Source organism: Lithobates pipiens, unplaced genomic scaffold, assembly GCF_037356315.1.
Source record: "Lithobates pipiens isolate NorthernLeopardFrog02 unplaced genomic scaffold, aLitPip1_a1.2 Scaffold_8, whole genome shotgun sequence".
Classification (NCBI taxonomy): Eukaryota; Metazoa; Chordata; class Amphibia; order Anura; family Ranidae; genus Lithobates; species Lithobates pipiens.
The window spans coordinates 114776695-114785967 of NW_027507903.1; positions in this window are offsets into that span (position 1 = coordinate 114776695).

Below are 9273 nucleotides of genomic sequence, written 5' to 3' on the forward strand. Positions count from 1 at the left end.
CTATCTTTTATTTTTAAAGCATAACTGAACAAGCTAAGGATAGAAGCAAATTGGATACTATGCACATTTTCTCCAGATTCTGTATGTTCCAGTTTAAGAAAATTCCCCCCAACTTCCTCAGCTTGCGCATTTGTTCTAAAGTTTTGACAAGTATCAGGCCTTTTCCATATTTTAGTTAATTAATGTGCAAACTTTAGCCAGTCTAGAGGTGTTGCTAGGATGGTTAAAGACCTGGGGCACAACTAGGCACTAAAAGAATATGGATGATGGGGCTCGCTATGAGTGCCATGGGGAATGGGGGTTATGGACACATTACTAATGGAAGGAGCTTAAAGGGGTATAGTCAAATAGAACTTGAGGCTACTCACTGTGAAGTACTCCTGTGCTACAGTCTTTGGAGTCAGTTCACTAAGAAATAATTACCGCATGGATTTTTGATCCAACTTGTGGTATTTATTTCAAAAGTATTCAATGCACAAAAAACACCAAAGAGGCATCCAGAAACCCCATAAAAAAGTGTCAGGGAGCCCAAACCCCGAGGCACCCAGCTGGATATGTGGGGCATTTGTCTGTGCTAGCGACACCCCTTCCACAAACATTTCCATGGAAAATAAGCAGCAACATATATAGTAGGCACTAGGGATGAACACCCCCGTTCGGTTCACACCAGAACATGTGAAGACATTTTATTTTAAATTTTGGCGCAGGGTTCCCCTTAACCACTTCAATACACTATATTTTATATACTACACTGCCTGAATATAGATTCTACACTGAATATCTAAGCTACGCTAAATGCAGAGTATATACTAGGCTGTATATATTATATATATATATATATATATATATATATATATATATATATATCTCAAATACACTACCTGTTCTGACTGAATATAGATCCTACACTGAATATGTAATCTATGCTAAATGTAGATTATCTACATATATATATATATATATATATATATATATATATATACATGCACACATGCATACTAGAATGTATATATATATATATCAAATACATTACCTGCACGCCACTAAGCTGCCTAATATCTCATTCATTACACTATACGGCCGCCGTGTAAGCAGCAGCCTTATATATTGTGGGGCCGTGGACTTAGCCTCCTGAGCCATGTTTGGCCAGGTCTTTGGTCAATTATGGCTCTCTCAGCAGAGCGCACTGTTATTGGCAAAAGCATGCAGGTCAGATGCATGCTTTGGCCAATCATCATACAGCAATGCACTGCGATCTCACAGTGCATTATGGGGTGTTACGTGGCGCTCTAATTTCCCACCAACGTCCCATATGTTAGGTTCGTTTTTGAACAAAAAACGATGTTTGAGACGAACTTACATTGGATTCGAACCGTGGGCTCATCCCTAGTAGGCACTCAAAGGGCTTTACCCAGATGAACAGGGACTACTGTACAAAAGTTTTATCATACAGATGTTTTGATATGTCAGAGCCCAACTTCTCAAGGCAAAATGCAATGAAGCTATTAAACTGTCTTCCTTGTTTATTTTAGGAATGCAGGCACTCACCATTTTTTTTGCCCACTTTTATTCAAAGAAAAAATCACGGGAAAGGATTACCTTGAGGGGGTTTTCAGAATTTCATTGCCATAACTCAAATACCTGCAGCCTCCTTGCTTCCATTTTTCAGCACTGCTGTTCTGGCACCATACTTCTGGCCCCATGTTTGTATCTTCAGTCTCGACAAAGCATTGTGTTCACTTGTACATTCTACATACCTTGCAGCTCCCTGCTGCACTTGTCAATACCTTGACATTTCAGCAGGAGACTTATAACTCCTGGGAGGAGCCCTGAGCTCTGCTCATTTGCCAAGTAATAAGGCCTTTGCACACCTGCACAAGTAACGTGCTAGTCACCATCAATATGTGGACTGGAAACTTCTTCTCCACTGCAAGTGGCGCTCAAACGCAGTGGCAATGCAGAAGGAGAGTGGTGAGTCATGGGGAACAGGGTTCCTCTATGGTTGTTTGTGCACTGGGGCAGCGATCCAATTGGATACTGGTCACTATTGTGACTCACTCTGGTGGCCATTTTGGGTGTAGCAGTGTCTATTTAAGACAATGACCCCTGGGTTTGGCACACGTTTACAAGTGGGTAGAGTAGGGAAAGGTACCCAATCTGTTAGGGACAATACTAGCAATAGGGAAAGGTTCCTGACAAGGAGGGAAAGCGTAGGGTCTCATTTCTCTAAAAAGATACTGGCCGTTGGCTGGAACCTACTTCTGTATTTTCTGAGAGTGCCTGGCTGGATAGCTGTCCCACCGGGTTTGTTGAGAACTGTTGCAGCATTACTTCAATACAAGTTATATATTACACCTGTGTTAATCATTGCCACTGCACCACGCTGCACCCCACCTACACACCCAAAACTGTATGAAGCTTCCAGGCTCCTGAACCTAAACCTGAATTTACTGATGCAGGAGGAAACTGCAAGGCCAGTTTTCTCCTAATGCAGCACACATCCTGGAGCCCTTCAACCTGCATGGGTGAGAACCCTGGGTAACAGGGAACCCATGAGTGAGAACCCTGGATGACTATGTGACATGGAGAAACTCACAATATCAACAGTATACTATACTCACTATATCTAAATTGACTTCACCTGTCAGCTGACTTGAGCCGACGATAAATGGATCAAAATTGAACCAGTTCAGCGGGGATCAGCCAAATTTCATGGTCAGTCCTGTTGGGGAACAGTCGTTCTACTAATCAGCTGTTTACAAGCAGGAAAACGTTAATTCTATCCCTGCTATCAGATTCCCTCACCCCCCTCGACTGTGAATAAGGGTGAATTGGTTTAATTTTTCTTTAATTCAACACGCTGGCTGAATGAAAAAACTGAGCCATGTGTGGTCAGCTTTGGACAGAAGATTGCATATATTGCAGCAGTGCAGAAATACTATCATGGCCAGCCAAAGGGAAAGGATGACACTAAAAATAGCTTTATATTAAAATATATAACAAAATTATCAAAAGCAATATAATGGTATGAGAAAGTCATTATAAATGATGAGTCTACATCGGTTTTAAAGGACAATTGTATTTTAAGCAAATTTTACGCTTACCTTTTATGAAGAATGGACAGAGACATAAAACAATAGGGAGGGGGTCTTCAAAAGATAATATATAAAATATTAGAATCTTGTAAGCATTAAAATGATCATATGTGGATTTATTAAAGCATTATTAAACCCAAAACTAAAAATGTAACACATTGCAGCTTACTAATCATTAGATGGTGGCTGCCTTAATTTTATTTTTTAGACTTTTCCCTGTTTTCACCTGGTGATCTGGCCAGTAACCCACCTCACATATTACAGTGCCTACACTTTTTTATTCTAATGGGAGGGGAGTGTAAAGCCTGGTATGCACTATCATTTGTTTTTTCATTCAAACCTGTGGGCTGAACAAAAAAAAACTGAGACGCCCACTAAGCTATGGTGTTCTGCCACTGCTGTAACGGCAGCCGTGGCCTTTGGTCAGTGTTGATTGCATGGGGCTGACCTCAAAACACTCCTTCAAAAGAACAGTTTTTCCTCCACATGGGAAGGTTTTGGATCTTTTCTACCCAATTTCTTTTCACAAGATCCCAGCTTTGAATTTTGGACTTTTTACGTATAATTGCTGAAACACTTGCACAAGCTGTTTTTTTCTTAGTTTTTTTGTTTTGTTATACACTTTTGTTTTTGCTATTCATCATTGCTTATATCACTTTTAGATCACTATTGAACCAGCCAATATTCGGCCAGTGTACTAGGCTTCAGCTGTACTAAATATATGCATTAAACATACTGAATCCAAACTCCAGCCAACACTAAACATATTGAAGCCAAACTCTAGCCAACACTTTGTTACCCGATACAGCAATGATCATTGTAAGCACCCATCTGTTAAAGGATAAGTCCACCCTAACACTAAAATTTCTACATCTACAGACATCCACAATCCAACACTAACCTATCTATCCCTGTAAAGAAGAAATCATTATACATACCTTTTCTGAAGCCGATCCGACCCAATCCCACACTGAGCTGTCAGCGGCGGCTTCGCTGTGGAGGCGGGTGCAGAGGATACAGCCAACAAGGGAAGCCCCATAGAAAGTATATGGGTGACGTAATTTCCCATCCATTTTACAGCCGTTGTCAGCTGTGTCCTCTGCAGAGCATCTGCTGCTGGAGACCAGACCAAATCGGCTTCAAAAAAGGTATATATACTGATTTCTTCCTTATAGGGCTAGTTAGATTAGGCTTATATCATGGATGTCTATAGGTGTAACGATTTTAGTGTTAGGGTGGACTTCCCCTTTAAACGGTTTGTTTTAAACCTTTAATTATTGCATGTGCAGAACAGCTTGTTCTGTTGAAAAAACAACAGATTACTGACAACATCATGAGGTGAAAATAAAGGAAAGACAGACTATAAAAGAAAATTAATGCAGCCACCACATCTAAGAATTGGTAAACTGCAGTATAATAAATGTTTGCTTTTGGGTTTAATACTGTTTTAAAAGAGATCTACGACCAAAGCTTTTTGGGCCACACTTCTTTTCTGGGTCACAGGAGTGAACTTTGTTCTGCACTCCTGTGACCCAAATTCAGTGACAAGGGCAAAAGCCCAGTGTCAGCTGATATCACAGAGCCGATCGGATGCAGAGATCCCAGCTGAGAGCCTGAGGCAGCCACTTCCACCCCATCCATGGCCCAGCACTCCAGTAATCACTGGAGGGAAAGTACAATGACTGACAGACACCGCTCTCTGCCCAGTGAAGGCCAAGAACTTAGCGATCAGCGGTCATATGATTGCTCAGTTCTCGGTCTTAGAGCCAGAGGGGACAATTTCACCATTGGACCGATGCTGTTGCCATCTAGGTGAGTATGTATGTTTGATTTTTCCCAGCTAGAGGGGCCATTTTCAGCATTGGATCAATACTGTTGCCATCTAGGTGAGTATATAGGTTTGTTTTTTCCCAATCCCACATTTCTCCTTTAAACTCTCAATTTAACTTCCCAATTGAAGTCCCATTTTTTCCAGAATTCTAATTACTATGCATTTACTCATTTCAAATGACCTACTTCGTCTTGGCCAGATCTACCATTATGCACAGTAGGCCTATTCATATAGTTAACACAGTAAAGAGGTACCTTTCCCCTGTATGGTTACATTTTGTATGCATTTTCTCTGCCAAAAGTAATACAATACAATATGTATTGTAAACATTATTTCATATTTCACAATGTTCTGAGCATCCTAGCAGGTAATCCAAGTAGAGGACATAGTTGTAAATGCCAATTTCTGTGTCCATACAGGCTCCAGTGCTGGAAATCCAGTCCCATCTGTCATGTAATGTCAAGGTGCTCCACTTCCTGTAATTTTCTCCTATTTTCCCATACTTGCTCTGCTGAGCTTTAAATTACCTTCATCATGTACACTGTGGTCTCTCCCCCAATTACCAGCTTTGATACCAAGCTACATCAGATTCCAGCATTCATGGCCCAGGACCTCCAACCGACTTGGAGAACAAAGTTGAGTTAAACTACCCCATGCCAGAAGATGGCCTATGGAGTTTACATTTAAGCCAAAAGGACAAGGAACACACTTAAAAATACAGTGGTAATACTTGTTACCAGGACAAATAACATAGTTGCTCAGAGTGAAATATATAGAGTAGGGTAGAGTATGGTAATTTGTCATTTTTGTGTCTCTAGAAAACAGCATCATATAATCCTAAATTCCTCTTTTAGGATAGATGGGATAAAATTGAATAGGGTTATACTAATACTGGGACTCAGTTGGCCTGACCTAAAAAATACAGTATGTAACAGATTAAAATAAGAAGCTGTTATCCATATTAATAAGTTGGTTCTCTTGTGTAATCTTCCCAGTTCAGGACACATCATGAAATGGAATCTTTATTGGTTGCTATAAACAAGGATTTTATTTTGCTCTAATCAGAACTCATAAATCAACAGCTCTCACTGGTAAAGAATGAATTATCTGAAAACTAAAAATGTGAATATAGGGGTGTATTAATAAAGCAGAAAATGAATGATTGGCCAGTCCTCCACTACTTACTCGCCTCTGGATGTTTGCCATTTTGCTGTAGTTGTAAAACACATTTGTCAGCCGGTTTCACACAAATTCAATAAATGGAGTCAGAACGCAGATCATCTGGACATCCCCTTCTTTGCTGGGATGCACAATGCTTTATATCAGGGGTCTCAGACTGGCAGCCCTCCAGAAACTACAAGTCCTATTACACATTGGAAGGCTGACAGCTGTGCCGCATACACACGATCGGACTATCCAGCGGTGAAACCGCCGGACTTTGCAGCGGACTTTGCAACTTTCCAAACAAGTGGACCTGCCCACACACGACCGGACTTTTCCCGGCAGACTAGGTCCAGCGTACAATCTGCCGGACTATGGCTGAGGATGGCAGAGGATGCTGGGACTGTGACATCATAAGGGTTGGGGTCACCATGTGACATCACCCGGTGACCCTGCCCCTTGTCCCTATAACGCGTCCCGGCCAGAGAGATAATAAATTATTTAAAAACTTGTGTTGTTTTTTTATTTACACTTTTTTTACCAGGTGAATGGGTGGGGTACATCGTACCCCATACTCATTCACAGAGGGTGGGGGGCCGGGATCTGGGGCCCCCTTATTAAAGGGGGCTCCCGGATTCCGATAAGCCCCCCGCCCACAGACCACAACAACCAACGGCCAGTGTTGTCGGGAGGAGGCCCTTGTCCTCATCAACATGGGGACAAGGTGCTTTGGGATGAAGGCCCCCCCTTCCCCAAAGCAACCCCCCATGTTGAGGGCACGTGGCCTGGTACGGCTCAGGAGGGGGGGCGCTCGCTCGTCCCCACCCCCTTTCCTGACCGGCCAGGCTGCTTGCTCGGATAAGGGTCTGATATAGACTTTGTGGCGACCCCCACGCCGTTTTTTCGGCTTAGGGCTTCTCCTTTAAGTCCATACCAGGTGACGGGGCCAGCGAGGTGTCTCGCCGATGGAGGCGGCAACATTGACTTCCTTCGCTAGTCCCGTCTACCTGGAGCCGCGTTCAAAATGAACTGACTTTTCTCCGTGTGTGGGCAAGTCCGTTCATTTCAAAAGTCCGGGGGACTAGCACACAGACGGGCGGAGTGTCCGCCGGACTGCCGAGTCTGGCAGACAATTTTAAATCAAAACTCCTTTCTAAGTCCGCTGGACTTTTGGGAGAAAAAAGTCAGCCGGAGCCCACACACGGGCGGATTGTCCGACCGACTCTGGTCCGCCAGATAGTCCGATCGTATGTACGGGGCATTGCAAGCATGACTCCCATGGGCAAAGACATGATGGGACTTGTAGTTTTGCAACAGCTGGAGGGCCACCAGTTTGAGACCCTTGCTTTACACTGCTACAGCACACACGGCCATGAACACATTTCTCCAAAACTCAAGGACTCTAGAAGGAATAGCTCCCTTGAGATGCAACTAGGCTTTATGCTGAGTAATTTTTTTTTGTTAATTTGTGAAAATATAAAGGAAACAATCCCATGCCATATGACACTGACATACAAAGAGAGCTGTGACATGGTGCAAAGGGAGCTCTCTTTTAACAGAATTTTGTGGGAAAGCCAGTGGAAATTCAGCAAAACATTATATGTAGCTAAGCTGCAATATTATTATTATTTTTTCCAAATGTTTTTATTGGTAAAATCAAACAAAGTGAAATGTTACATTATACATTGTACAGATTATGTCAACATAACTGAACTGTTAACATCAACTGAGGGCTTAATATAAGAGTCCAGCGATATCAGATACAAAAAGTCCCAACATGTTCCTTGCCGCGTGGTAGCGGATCTCTTACTTTGTAGCGGAGTGTGTCCTATGTGGGTTATCAGAAAGTGTGTGGCGTAGAGAGTCGTTGTGTCTCTGGGTTTTACTGAGCGTAATAGTTTCCGGGGCTTTGTCGTAAAGTGATACCCAGTAGTAGGGTTTTGTAGGTAAGTGCTCAGGTTTGGTGAGATGGGATTATGTTGCCTCATTTGGGTCTGTTTGAGGTGTCGCAATGAGTGTTTATGTAGGGTATGTGGGGTATATGCAATATTATTTTTTGAATCGAATCTTAAAAACTTTATCATTAATTGTGCTTCTATCTGCCACCCACAAAGGGACTGGGTTTTTGTTAATATGCATGATCACTGTTATTGCTACATTTCTGCAACCCTTGGCCAAAACAAAAAAAAAGAAAACAGCTCCTCTTTTGTAATAGCAGGTTACCCTACACTGCACACGTAGCGCTACCCCTACAGGAGGTAGATTTGGTCTCTGTTCTTTTGCCGTGATTCGTGAACAACCTCAGCTGCTCTGACACACTAGGTTAAGCAAATGGATACTGCAATGCTATTGGAAACACAGATAAAAATATCTTGCACATATCTATGGTTCAGTATCAAAAATCAAACACCAACTACAGTGCCTTACAAAAGTCATCACCTCCTTGGCATTTTTCGTGTTTTGTTGCCTCACAACTTGGAATTAACATGGATTGTTTTGAGTATTTGCATCATTTAATTTACAGAACATGCCCACAACTTTGAAGTTTTTTTTTTTTATGTGAAGCAAACAACAAATAGGAAAAAATAACAGAAAAGTCAATGTGCATAACTATTCACCCCCCTAAAGCCAATACTTTGTAGAGCCACCTTTTGCAGCTATTCAAGTCGCTTTGGATAAGTCTCTATGAGCTTGCCGCATCTTACCACTGAGATTTTTGCCCATTCCTCCTTGTAAAACTGCTTTAGCTCCTTCAAGTCGGATGTTTTGCAGTGTGAACAGCAATCTTTAAGTCTGACCACAGATTTTCTATTGGATTGAGGTCTGGGCTTTGACTAAGCCATTCCATTCCAACACATTTTCATGTTTCCCCGTAAACCACTCAAGTGTTGCTTTAGCAGTGTGTTTGGCATCATTGTCCTGATGGAATTTGAACCTCCGTCCTAGCCTCAAATCACACACAGAATGGTACAGGTTTTGCTCAAGAATATCCCTGTATTTAGCACCATCCATCTTTCCCTCAACCCTGACCAGTTTCCCAGTCACGACTTCTAAAAAAACTCTCCAAAATATCCACAGCATGATGTTGCCAGCACCATGTTTCACTGTGGGGATGGTGTTCTTTTGTTCTTTGGGTGATGTGATGTGTTGGGTTTGCGCCAGACATAGGGTTTTTTTGATGGCTAA